The sequence below is a fragment of the Perognathus longimembris genome, chromosome 18 (assembly GCF_023159225.1).
Source record: "Perognathus longimembris pacificus isolate PPM17 chromosome 18, ASM2315922v1, whole genome shotgun sequence".
NCBI lineage: Eukaryota > Metazoa > Chordata > Mammalia > Rodentia > Heteromyidae > Perognathus > Perognathus longimembris.
This window is the reverse complement of record NC_063178.1, coordinates 51,559,354-51,573,985: the sequence shown is the minus strand read 5'-3', so window position 1 is coordinate 51,573,985 and position 14,632 is coordinate 51,559,354. Positions and strand designations below refer to the sequence as shown.

Here is a 14,632-nt window from a genome sequence, read left to right as displayed (position 1 = left end):
TCATTCCTTAGTTAGAAACAGTAAGTACTTGCCTACAGTAAGAAAGACACACACACACACACACACACACACACACACACACACACAGAGAGAGTGAAGTCATAGTATCAGAATCAGTCTAGGCTCTGTCCTTTAGTGGCTAACACTCTTCCACTTGAGCAATAGATCTACTTTGATGAGTTAATTGTAGATTAAAGTCTCACAAATTTTCATTCCTGGGCTGGTTTCACACCTCCGTCCTCAGATATCCATGTCCTGAGTAGTTAGAGTCACAACCATGAGCCACAAACCTACAGTGAGAATTATTATCAATGTCCTCAAAATAGGTTACCAAAAAAATCTTCTCAGACCTTTGGCCTGTAGGGATGGAAGTGAGTCTGCAGCCTTTCAGTACAGAACCTCTGACATGGATTCAGATTGCTTGTAATAATATTCATCCTAGGCAATAATATCTGGGATGGAGGAGATACATGGATGCTGGAATAAAGAGAAGAAAAGTCCTGGTAAAGAGAAGCTAGGTGCAGAAGACAGAAGAAATTGAAGTGTGCCCCTAGATTTGTCTGTGTTGTTGCCAATCCTGAGAACAAAACAGTAAATGGATATAAACTGATCAGTTACTTACATTTTTGTTTTTTCATGCCTGGAAGCATCGCAGTTATTGTGATCTGTTCCCAAAGTGTAGAAAGGGAAAAACTCAGCAATCATCACATCTACATCCATGTGTTCTCACTGCTTCATGGTCGAAAAGCAGCTAGTGCCAGCCAAGGACCTGACAGGAAGAGGAAGCTGGAGAAAAGTGAGTATGAAAATCAAAGGGAACATCCATGAAGCATCTGCCACATTGAAATTTGGGCAGGACATGAGGCCAACAATTTCAGATATGTATATTCATATATTCTTGTATATATGCACATGTCTTGTTATTGACATTAATGCCCCTTGCAACCTACCTTTCATCAAAAGTGCTTGGGCATCCCCAGAAGAATTTCTAAAAGCTGTTCCCTGGGGCTCTGCATATGAGGCCTTGCATCCAGAAGAAAAACACGAGTTGGAAAATATGTTTGCAAATTCTCCTTCCTCACCTCAGGTGCTGTGATTTGCTCCAGTACCACAGGGATGAAGTTATGTTAGACATTTTTGGTCCAACTTTTGAGTCAAGTAAGTAATTGCATAAAAGCCATTTGGGATGATGCATCTGGATTGCATCAGAGGTGTCACATTAAGTACATGGTGAAATGACTAGAAAACAATCTATGCCCATGAGATAATAATTATATGAATTATTTGATACTAAGTGAAGTAAGCTAGATTCAAAGAAACAGGTTGTATAGTTTCCCTCCTATTTTATAACTGAAGTATGCCTAGAAACCTACAAGTAAACACAGTAGATTGAAAAAGACAAAAATAAACACACTTGGACAGAGAAATCACACTCTAGACTTGCACAGTGAGACTTGTAGAGGATATTGTTAGAAGAATATTACTATGGCTCAATAGCTATGGGTATATGATCATATAAAATATGCATTGGAATCAACTACAAGAAATGGAGAAAAGAAGTTTTTTGCATTTGCTTGTTCTTTTTTATTTTTTAATTGATTTACTTATTGTCATAGTGATGTACAGAGGGGTTAAAGTTTCACAGTAAGGCAGTGTGTACATTTCTTATCCAACTTGATACCTCCTCCCTCATTTTTACCACATTGCCCCTCTCCCCAGCTCCCTACCCCCCAAAGTTGTACAATTGGGTTACAACATATGGTTTTGTAAGTATTGCCATTGCATTGGTTCACCTTTTAACCTTTGTCTCTCCATTTTGTTCCCATACACTAATAGCAATCTTAATGCATTTCTTCTCACACTGAGTTGTACAGGAAATATTTTACCTGTAATTGGAAACAGATTCGGTGTCTCTAGCTCCCCATAATCACTGTTGGTATACACTTGTCACACCTGATGCCGTGAGATGGTCACAGAGCCACGAACACTGGCCTTGTGATCTGGATACAGGTGGGCCTTTTTCAAGATGCTCTAGATCTAGACTTCAAATTGCCTGGGTTGCTAAATTCTTCAAAATGTTCAAACCATGTTTCCTGTCAACCCATAACAAATTAGTTCACACCCAGAATATACTGAACCATCTATTCAAAGAGTGAATGTCAATTCTCCTATCATGAGACGCTTACCTGCAGTTGGGGTGGAGGGTTTAGGGAAGTCCAAGAGAAGCACCTCTATTAGATAATTCCAGAACCATGGGTAATGAAAAATAGAAGTGCAATCTTAGTCTGGACGTGTGGAAGGTGCTGTGCCTCTTAAGATCTTTTCTCTTCTTCTAGCTTCTTTACAAGCACAATATTCCCTTGATCCAGCCTCACTTATTTGTGGAATGAGCCAAAAAAGACTTATTCATGAAGAGGACACCAGATACTATCTCAAAGGGATTTCCCTAACCTAAATCTACACAGAACAAAATTGGCTGAGAACAGAGTGAGAGGCTCTAGTAATACATATCTAGGAAGGATCTGGATGTCATGAAACATTACCTTCAAATGGACCAACTATGGTGTAATGGAATTTTTTTTCCTGGCACTCTATACAACTTACTGAGATTATAAGGAAAATCCAAGCTTTGTTGGAGTCAAAGTAATGGAGAGCTGTCCTTAAGACTAGAAATCCTAAAGAGTTCAGGAAGTGGAAAGCCCTAATGGATCCATCTAGAACCCAAGAAATTCTCAATTCTGGTTTGGATGTCATAACTGAGGAGCAGGCTAGAAAGTGAGTATCTTTGGTCTCAGTGGACAGTGCTTTTCAGCATGGTAGCTTGTGTGTGTGTGTGTGTGTGTGTGTGTGTGTGTGTGTGTGTGTGTGTGTGTATGACTTGGGCAACCACTAAAGTCCATTACTCTTGTGATGTTCTTTAGAACCCTGACGTATAGGGCATCGTATTCTGGAAGAAGAAGGCATGGGATGGTGGTTACTGTTTTGAGCTACGGTTGAGGCAGTGGCTCAGAGCTGAGACCAGTGACAAACTATCTGTAAGAAAGAAAAAGTAGGGAATGGGGGCTGGGGATATGGCCTAGTGGCAAGAGTGCTTGCCTCATATACATGAGGCCCGGGGTTCAATTCCCCAGCACCACATATACAGAAAATGGCCAGAAGTGGCGCTGTCGCTCAAGCGGCAGAGTGCTAGCCTTGAGCAAAAAGAAGCCAGGGACAGTGCTCAGGCCCTGAGTCCAAGCCCCAGGACTGGCCAAAAAAAAAAAAAAAATAGGGAATGGAATTTTCAGAAAAGGATAGAGCTACTAACCACGTTTTGTCTGGACAGGAAAGCCCAAGAGAAACTTATCTCCAGCTAACTAACAAGGGGTAGAAAGTGATTCTGGGTTAAATTGGTAAAGCACCAGCTTTGAGCAAAGAAAGTCAGGAATGGTACCCAGGCTTTAAGTTCAAGCTGCAGGACTGGCACCAAAGAAGAAATTTTAAGCAAGTAATTAAGAAAGAAATTCATGACGTAAGTCAACAGTGAAAATATGCTACTGGAGATGATGGGAGAGCTACAGAGTGAATAGAAAGAACCAAAAAATATACCAATAATATTCAAACTTACCTGGCTATGAGGACATTTAGAGAGAAAAGAGTGTCACTTATTCAATCAAGTGAATCCACCAATATAAACTGCTATCTGATGGGAAAAAAGCATAGTGGATTTACTTTGCACCTTCTATATGTCTCCTTAACCATGTAATTTTCTTATTAAGAAGACTTATTTCTTCTGATATGTGTTTTATCCCTGAAGCCGTGCACACAGTTTCTATCTGGCCTTACCAAGATGATGTAGCACTTGGGGGCAAAGATGCATCCCAGGAGCCCTGAACTGGAGGCCAAGATGGAGAAGACCTCCACAGCCACCATGACCTTCCCCTTGGCACTGTGGTAGACAGGCAGGAAGCTGAGCCACACACTGCAGAACACCAGCATGCTGAAGGTCAGGAACTTGGCTTCATTGAAGGTGTCAGGCAGGTTCCTGGCCAGGAAAGCCACAGTGAAGCTGACCATGGCCAGGGAGCCCAGGTATCCCAAGACACAGTAGAAAGCAGTGAGGGAGCCCTTGTTACACAGGATAGTGAGGTGGCCATGTTCAGAGTGTGCGTCTGTGTCAATGAAGGGAGGAGAGGTTCCCAGCCAGAGTCCACAGAGGGTCACCTGGATCAGGGTGCAGATGGGAATGATGAAGTTAGGAGCCCCTGACACCAGCAGCCACCTCATCATTCTCCCTGGAGTAGTGACCTTGAAGGCCAGAACTACAGTTACAGTTTTGGCCAAGACAGAAGAAACAGCTACAGTAAATGTAACTCCAAATGTGGTTTGCTGTAGAATGCAGGTGACTGTGTTGGGATGGCCAATAAAGAGCAAGGGACAGAGGAAGCAGAAGATGAGGGAGACAAGCAGGATGTAGCTGAGAGCCTGGTTATTAGCCTTGACAATGGGGGTATTGTGATGTTTCACAAAGACTCCAAGGACACCTGCCGTGAGTGTAGATAAACCAAGAGCCATGCAGGCCAAGGCCATCCCCAAGGGCTCTCCATAAGCCAGGAAGCTTGCAGCTCTTAGGAGGCACTGGTTTCTCTGTGTGTTGGCAAAATGCTGATCTGAGCACTTCACACACTGCTCTGTATCTGGTGAGAAGTTTTGTCTATCATTAGTTCTTGTTGAGTTCCACTCATTTTTTTTTTCAAATAAATTAGGAAATTGTTCACTTAGATGTAATCCAAAGACGTTAACATTTTCTATCATAAATGTACTTTTTTTTCTTTTCTACATCAGAACCTTCTCTCCTCTCCATATTTTTCTTCATGTAAGCAATATTTTCTACATTTTTCTTCCTTCTGTGCTTACCACATGTATGCATAATGTGCCAATTTTGGCAGGCTAATGTCCTAACAACCTTTTTCTAACGCTTTTTGTCACACTTTTTAGCAGTTAGCACTGTGCACAGTTTTGTAATCTTATAGAAATTTGTAAATTTGACAACATAAACTTTCCTATATGTCTTCTTCTGACACTCTTAATCCCTGTGGCACATCCTTGTACTCCTACTCATGTATGAAGCAATGGAAACCGAGAAAACACACTTTCATTCTCTTAAGCCACACTCAGTCTCACTTCTTAACCTGATTCCATCTTTTTGAACACTTTCTCTATTGAAGGAACAGTTCTATGCACTACAAAATAAAGGTGTACAAAATCACAGTTTCTTGTGTGGACAAATTTTATCTCCTAAGGTGAACACTTTCCTGTATATGATGTGCATAATTTTGTTTTAGTTTTAAACTTAATGATTAGCGACAGAAGGGATTTCCTGTAGATAAGTTTGCCTGTAGGAGACTACAAAATATTAATAAAATAATTAATTCAAAGTTGTGACCTGTGGTATTTCAATTAGCAATGGCATCAGTTGTCACCCTTAAATTAACAGAGAGAAGGAATATGGGCTCTGTAATCCTAATACACAAGTTTTGCATTGACTTTTTTGGATTGTGGAAATCTAGGGAGAGATAAAGAATTTCTTCAGAAGTCATGGGCTTACCTGTACCATTAGCAATCTCATTCTCTGGGCAAGGAATACAATCAAAGCAACAGACAGCCTCCCCCTCCCGAGGAGATTTCCTATATCCAGGACCACAGCTCTCACTGCAGACAGAGTGAGGAGTCTGAGGGAAATCAGATATTTTTCAGTAACTGTTCAGTTTTATTTTCTTAATTGTCAAACTGTAGTACAGAGGGGTTACAGGTTCATATGTAAAGCAATGAGTACATTTATTGTTCAACTTGATAGCTTCTCCCTCATTTCCCCTCCTCCCTCTTCCTTTTCCCTCTCCACCAATGAGTGTATAGTTGGTTTATACCAAATGGTTTTGTAACTGGTCAGTTTTTTAACTAACACTCTAAGACCTTCAGTATTTTAAGAATTTAGATTATTCAACCCAATATTCCCATGCAAGTAAGTAAATTTGATTAATTGAAAGCTGTTACACATTTTAGATCCCATAGTTTCTATTGAGAAATGAGAGATCTTTAAAAGGTGGAAATTAATGGTGAAGATGTTAAGTCCTAGTTGCTTTCCCTATGGAACTACCTTGAATTAATGTCATTATATGTTGTCTCACCTGTGGCATTGTAAAGAGAAAAGAGGAAGAATTTGAACCTTTAAAAGTATGCTGTAAACTAAATCACAGAACTCCCTTTTATAAGGTTATGTGAACTCCAGGTCCATCGTATCTATCTCTTCATTTTCCAGCAGCAATGAGATGAGAATCTCCGTTGCACACACCCCCTTTGATGATATCTCTAACCAGAGATTCTTAAGAAGCTGGACAACTAACCATTGAAGGAAACCTCCATGAAAGGGAACAAAATCAACCTTTCAACCCCATAAAGTGATTCATCAGGTACTTTGTCACCATGTTAGAAGCCTGCTTAAATGTAATTTGTATTTTAAGACATTCTAAATCAACATTTTGAAACACACTTAATTTTTCGTGTTGATCCTTGGGCTTTAAGGCAAGGACTGGGCACTGTTGTTGAGCTCTTCTTACTCAAGTTAGCACTCGACTACTTGAGTCACAGCTCCATTTCCAGATTTTGTTGGTTAACTGAGATTAGAGTCTCACAAACCTTTCTGGCTTGTTAAGATTTACCCTGACCTGTAATCTTAGATCAGAGGACATTAGTATCTTGAGCAGCTAGGATGACAGATATGAGCACCAACACTTGGCCTTATTAAATTATTATGTTCCTTTTCTATTCAAGAGTCACTCAATAAATTTTTTTAAGTTGGAAATAATTAAATGTGTGATACATAGGATATAAATACATGTGCCAGATCTAAGGCCTGAACTAAGGGGCTTAGTACTGTATATAACATTAATTGCTTAAGGCAAGTGCTTCACAACTTGAATCAGAGCTCCACTTCCAGCATTATTACTGGTTCATAGGAGATAAGTGTCTTAAGGACTCTTGTGTAGTCTGCCTCCAAACCATGATATTTACATCTCAGCCATCTCAGTAATTAGGATTAAAGGAGGATCTTGCTGGCACCATGCCAGATAAACATTTTAATGTTGAATTTTGCACTTGCACACACACAGACACACACACACACATACATATATATATAAATCATTATGTTTGGATCAAACCAACCTCTGTAGTTCCTATGGCCCACTGTATCATATCTTCAGATAAAGACAGTCGTTGACCATGTTGAGCATATGGAGAAAACATTCCTACTTGTGCCTCAAGTTGAAGACCTTCTGGAAAATTCCAAATATTTACAATGTCATATTCTGCCTCCAATTTTTTTTTCTCATCCAAACTCACTTCATCTCCAGCAGGATTGTGAAATTGGATGTTCTTCAGGAAAGAATGCAGCTAAAAGAGATTCATCATCTTATGGTGAAGTCTATTCCAGAGCTAAGACAGAAAACTTGAAATAAGAAAAGTTCCTCGTTGCCTTTAAATCTGATTCAGAATTCAAAAATACAACAGACATATAATGAAACATCAGAGAACAAAATCCATGGACAATTAAAAATAATATTTCTGAGTCCTGGTCACTGAGAAAAGAGTTTGGAGGCTTATTTTTAAGAGTACTAATTCTACATATAGTCATGAATGAAACAATTCTAAGCACCCTACCTGCAGTTTGCCACAGCCACTATTTTTCTGATTGTATACCATTTGAGCTTGCAAAAAATTCAAAACAAAACGTAGAATTATTCTAGATCACTTAGGAAAAATATGGATAATTCTGCTCAGCATAACATCCTTTGCTACTTCCTAAGAAACTAAAAGGGGAAAGATGAAGTAACAGTTTTCAGAACATTAGCTATGAGCATGGTGAAGTTATCTGTAACTAAGAGTTTATAAAAACATGGAATACATTTCTTTCTTGTTATTGGTCTGCTGTTGCTTAAGATCATATGAGCACGTGTGTAGAACACATCACAGATAATTATTTGTTTATAATTACTTCAATTTTATAAATGTACTTGAAATATAGCATTTCATACAGTGAGAAACCCCTTTAGGGAGTGACTTTGCATATGTTCTGTGCCATCCAACAATAAAGCCCTTACCTGTGCGTGGTTAGGCACTGTCCCCTTCCTATTTCCCATTGTTTGTGTTTCTGTTTGATGAAGAATCATCTCATGAAGAGCCTGGGCCACCGCATACACAGCGTTGTATATATTGTAACTGTCTGCAGACATGGACATGTCAAAAGTGTGCCCAGGCAACCAATCCAAGGAGGCCTCATGAAGACAGTTCTCCCACATTATACAGTCAGACGCAGAATCAGAGCAATTAAAAAAGAGCAACCACAGCCCAGCAAGGAAAAAGTCTTCTGGGTATCTGCAAGGGTTTACTGCCTTGACAAAATCTGTGAATCCAGAAAGATCTGGGTGATGGTGTGAGAAGCTGAGAGGTACATGGGATGACCCTAGAATGAAATATCTCTTTCTGATAGTTAAATCCCACTGTGAGTTCAGGATACACACTATGCCTTTTATTAATATGTGCTCAACGCACCTCATTAAATCTACAAGGGCATCATCATCACCATACATGATGAGGACATTTGCTGAAGATTTATTAATCTGCTTATAAAGGGACATGACTTTGAGTGCATATGATACACTATCGGTTGTAATCACTAGCTCAAAGGCTATACAAATTCTGTTCTTGGTCATCTCTCTTTTCAATTCAGGGAGAATCCACAAACCATTATCGTCTTTTAAGGTGCACAGTCCTACCCAGTTCCAGCTGAAGTGAAGCAGTAAGGAGACCATGGCAGTGGCTATTGATGTGTCCTTTGGGGCCATCTGATACAGAGCAGGAAACTTGTTATGGTCACTCAGGGCATGATTAAAAGGCCCAAAGCTAAGCTAAAAAATCAAATTTGGACAGTCCATGAATGATAATGTTAACATCTATCACTATCTCTATCATGAAGTATATTAAGTAACCAGTATAATTAGGTGGAAAGTCATTTGTTTGGTTTCAAAATATTTTAATTGTTTTCAGTAGTTTTTCAATGCACTCATACAATGCCTTTGGTCTCTGTCATTATTTCTGTCTATAACTCCTATCTATACCAACCAAACCCATTCCAACTTCCAAAGTCCATTGGTACATTGGTACATTGAATACTATGCTGTCATTTTCCACCCATCTACTTTCACTCCCCATTCCTCTGCTCTTTTGCACACACATTTAATATCTATAACCCTCAGACAGGATAGGTGTCAACTTTCCATGTTCATTTATTTTTATACTGTCCAATATTTGGTCAGACAATATATTATGGAATTCCATCCCTATGATATACTAAAAACTATCCAGATGGATCATGTATGTACAAAAATAGCTTTGTATGTATTCCATATTGATTTCATATTTCATGGTCTGTTTTAGATCTAACTTTCATATATGAGAAAACAAGTGTCTTCTTCCTTTCTAAGCCTGATTTCATTCATGAGTACATGTTTTTGTGTGTGTGCAAACTAGCCAGTAGATCACAATGAACTCAGGGTCTCATGCGCTAACTTGACTTGTTCCCTCAAGGCTAGCACTCGTCCAATGGAACTGCACATTCACTTTCTGCTTTTGGCTGCCTAATGAGATGTAAAAGTTTCTTTAACAACTGGCATTACAGGCGTGAGCTACCAGCACAAAGGTGAACATATTTCCACACTTTAAAATAATTTCCTATTTCTAATTTTTTTAAAAGAATCCCTTTGATTGCTATAATTTTTCTATCCTCTTTGCACATGGGACTATAAATATACAATTACTTTGAACTCTTTTTTTGGACATCACAAAATCCAATAGGCTCATAAATCCAGTATCTTCCTATGATTCTATTCTATCACCTGAAATGGCACAAAATTAGACATTTATTTAATACACCCCCACTTTCTCACCTCACCTGTGGATACCTGTAGATGCCTAACAATGTCCCAATCTGTGAAGATGTTAATCCTGATGATCCTGTCAGCACTGCTCTCAATTTACTCTCTCTCATACAGGAGTAGTTTGGACTCTTGTACTTCCCAAAGAGGCAAATGAAGGGATTTTTAAATGCTAGCAAAGCTCCAAATTGAACATCGTAGATATCAAATCCCAGAGTCCAGTTGTGTAAAAGATGAGAATTTTTGTTGATTCCTTCAGTAGCAAAAGCCAAGGCTAAAACAAACTGGTAGTTTTTGAAGCTAAACCTATATAATGAACATAGAAATTTAGAAGGAGTGTTTCAAAACCTATGAATTTGATGGGTTGAATAATTGCTTATTTTTGCCAGGGAATAGGTTAAAACATAACACTTATTTTAAATGAGGTAATACTTAGATTGTATACCACATCTGACATGAAATAATGACATGGTGTTTAGTTTGATATAGTAACTTTTTGTGTACACTAAAACAGCGTGAGACATTGAGGGAGACAGAGAGGGGGTTGGGGGAGAGGGAGAGAGAAAGAGAATGTGTCTGTGAGTATGTATATGGTGTGTCCTGAGCTTGAAATCAAGGCCTGGATACTCTCATTGAACTCTTTTGCTCAAGGCTAGCACTCCATTACTTGACCCAAAGATCCACTTCCAGATTTTGGCTGAGTACGTGGAAATAAATTCTCAAGGATTTTCATGTCCAGGCTGGCTCCAACCCTCAATCCTGAGATGTTAGCCTTTTAGTATATAGGATTACAATCATGTGCCACCAGATTACAATAAGAATTTTAATCTATTTCCTCAAAATTTGTGATACAAAAGAAAAATATTCAGACCACTGTCCAGTGGGGAAGGAAATACAAACTTTTGGTACGGAATTCTGTCCACTGACTCAGGTTGTCTGTAATAACATCACTTAATCATCAACCATGATAGCTGGGATGCAGGAGATACAGGAATGGTGGAGTAAAGTGAAGAACTTACAGCTCTGGAAAGGAGAAGCTACCCTGAATGAAACAAGTCTTCTAATGACAGGCAGAAAATCACTCAGAGTACTTGCAAAATAGAATTATGAAACTGAGCTGTTTTTGATACACTAGGGATAGGAGGTCAGGGCAAAGAAGACAGAGGATATTGATGTACACACGCAAGTTCCCTCAGCCATTGCCAATCCTGAAAACAAAACAGTAAATAGAAATAGAATGAAAAGTGACTTACGGCTTATTGTCTTCTTTCCTGGAAGCATCACTGTTACTGACATCTGTTCCTAAAGTGTAGAGAGGGAAAAATCCAGCAATCATCACATCTCCATCCATGTGAGCTCGCTGCTTCATTGTAGAAAAGCAGCTAGTGCCAGCCAAGGACTTGACAAGAAGGGAAAGCTGGAGAAGATTGAGTATGAAGATCAAAGGGCACATCCCTGAAACAAGTGCCAAGATGAAATTCTGCCTTGAAGTAAGCTTGCAGTCCCAGGTATGTATATTCATCTATGTCTGTATGTATGCATGCATGTCTTTTTATTGGCTGAGATCTACACTGTAGCCCATGTTCTTTTAATGAAGCCTCTTGTGAATCCCCAGGGAAGAATGTGTAAAACTCTTCCCTGAGGCTGTGCATCTGAGGCCTTGCATCCAGGTGAAAAACAAGACTTTGAAAACATGTTTGCCTGTTTTTCCTCTTCAACACAAGTGCTATGATTTTTCCAACACCACAGATACTGAACCCCCAGAGATGAAAGTTGTCTTTGTTATGTTTGGTTCAACGTCTGTGTCAAGAAACTATTTGCATGAAAGACATTGGGAGTGATCCAACTAGATTCCCTAAGAGGATGCTATTTTCATGCGCACAGTGAAATGGCAGGGAAAAAACTACACAATTAAGATGTTAACCAAACATATGAGTGTATCATATCCATAGGGTCAATTCACCTACCCACTATCCATTATAGCCACAAAGCATTGCTGGTTGATACAAGCATCTTCCAGCAGGTATTCCATAAGCAGAGGCCTCTACAAATATACTCATTTCATTTTGCCTAAGGAAGCTATGATGCTGCTGAGTCCTGTAATTAAGCAATGCCAAAGCCAAGTGTGAAACCGAGTGTCATGCTTCCATTCTGAACTTTCACCAACATACAGGGGTAAATTTTCTAAACTTTCTAATATAGATGAAGTTATTTTCATGATGCACTTGTCTGAGAGCACGTGGTAATGGATGTCATTCAACTCTATCATAAGACTTATTCAATATCAAGAACAACTCTATGTTTTCTCTTGTCAGAATATATCAAAATTCCATGTAGAGACCTCAATGGCCCCAGAGAACTGGGCCATTGTATGTCATTTTGGCAGTATGGCCATTTTCACCAAATTAGCCATTTTCACAATATTGCTTCTGGCTATCCATGAACATGGAAGGATGAAAGGTCTTTACATTTCCTGCTCTCTTGGATTATTTTTTTCAGACTTCTTTAGTTTTCACACAACGGTCTTTTATCTCTTTGGCTGGGTTAATTCCTAGTTGTTGTTTTAGTTTATTACAAATGGAGTTTTTTTCATGGTTTCTCTTTGTGCTTGTACACTGCTAGCATATGGAAAGGCTACTGATATGGGGAGTTAATTTTGTATTCTGCTTCTTTGCCAAATTGTTTGATCATCTCTAAGCTCTTTGCTCTTGGAAATGGAACTTTTTTGTCTTTGAATTAAAACACCATGTTGTTTGCAAATAGAAGCAGTTTAATTTCTTCTTTCCTTATGCGAATCCTATTTACATATTTTTTCTTTCATGATTGCTATGAGCAGTAATTCCAGAACTATATTGAAGAGGAGTGGGGAGAGTGCATATTGCTGCCTTTTTCTGATTTTAGGGGAAAACTTTTTAGCTTTACCCCTTTCAGTATCATATTGGCTGTTGGTTTGTCATATGTAATTATTATTTTAAGGAATGTTCCTTCTATCTAGAGCCTTTCCAAAGCTTTTTAACATGAATTGATGTTGTACTTTCTCAGTCGTTTTCTACATTTATTCAAAGAATCGTATAGTTCGTGTGTGTCTCTGTGAATATTGTGAAATACATTTATTAACTTATGTATGTTAAACCTTGCATCTGTGGGATAAAGCATACTTGTCAATAAAGTATTTTTTTTCATTTGTTTCTGGGTACTATTGGCTATTATATCACTGGAGTGTTTTGCAGTTATGTTCCTCAGGGGAATTATTATATAGTTCTTTTTGTGCTTGGCCCTTGCCTGGATTTGGGAATGAGTGTGGAATTGTTCCATCTGTTTCCACTTTGTGAAAAAATTTGAGAAATATTGGTGCTGCTTCATGGATATCCATGAATTGAGCTTACAGAATTGAGCTGAGACTCCATCTTGTCCTGGGCTTTTTCTTGATGGAAGACTTCTGGTTACTTCCTCAAACTCTTACTTGTTTCTTCTTGTATCCTGTTCTTTATGCCTCTGTCATGAGGGTGAGATTTTTCTCTCTTGAGATTGGCAAGTTTTCTGTTATTATTTTATTGAATTGGATTTTATTAATTTTTTTTTAGTTGTAAAGGTGATATACAGAGGGGTTACAGTTACATAATTAAGGTCATATGTACAATTCTTTAAGAATAGTTCTTTTCTTTCCCTTATTAACATCCATTTCCCCCTCCCTGACTCCCCTCCCTCCATGTTGTAAAGTTTGTTTCCAATATAGAGTCTGGTGCCAATGGTGCATTGCTTCATCTTTTGTCTCACTACTTCTGTGATTCCCCTTCTCTTTTCCAAATCAGAGAACGTTATATACAAGACAAAGGATACAGAAATTGAAAATAGTGATGGGGCTGGGAATATGGCCTAGTGGCAAGAGTGCTTGCCTTTGTATACATGAGGCCCTGAGTTAGATTCCTCAGCACCACATATACAGAAAATGGCCAGAAGTGGCGCTATGGCTCAAGTGGCAGAGTGCTAGCCTTGAGCAAAACAGAAGCCAGGGACAGTGCTCAGGCCCTGAGTTCACGGCCTAGGACTGGCCACAAAAAAAAAAAAAAGAAAGAAAGAAAGAAAGAAAATAGTGACAACAGAAACTAAAGCAAATGAACAAAAAAGGAAAGCATTAACTGTAATTAATACATGAAAAATAACACTCTTGTTTTTACTTCTTGGAGTTTATTTCAATAAGCATCATGTTATATACTCATATGCACATAACTATTGCACTATTATCACATACGAAGGAAATCATGTAGTCTATGTAGTTTCTTTGGGTCTGGCTTTCTTTGCTTAATATAATTTTATCCCAGCCATTCCATTTCCTTATGAATGGGGGCAATTCCATTCTTTCTGATGGAAGCATAGAATTCCATTGTTATATATATATATATATATATATATATATATATATATATATATATTACACTTTCTTGAATCATTTATCTACCTCTACCGATTGGAACGTGGGCTAATTCCATATATTAGCTGTAGTAAATAATGCTGCAATGAACATGATTATGCTGGGAGCTTTAGTGTATCCTTGTTCATGGGCTTTGTTTTGCAAGTATTGCTTTTGTAATTGTCTTTTTTTACCCTCTCGATTTTGGTATTCGCTTCCAATTTCCTAGTTCTAATACTAGTATACCCAG

General features: G+C 38.6%; 1 pseudogene; it reads right to left on the bottom strand.

The window, feature by feature from the left end:
• Positions 1-3,753: 3,753 nt before the first annotated feature.
• Positions 3,754-12,240, bottom strand: LOC125367064 (annotated as a pseudogene).
• Between the last annotated feature and the right edge of the window lie 2,392 nt (positions 12,241-14,632).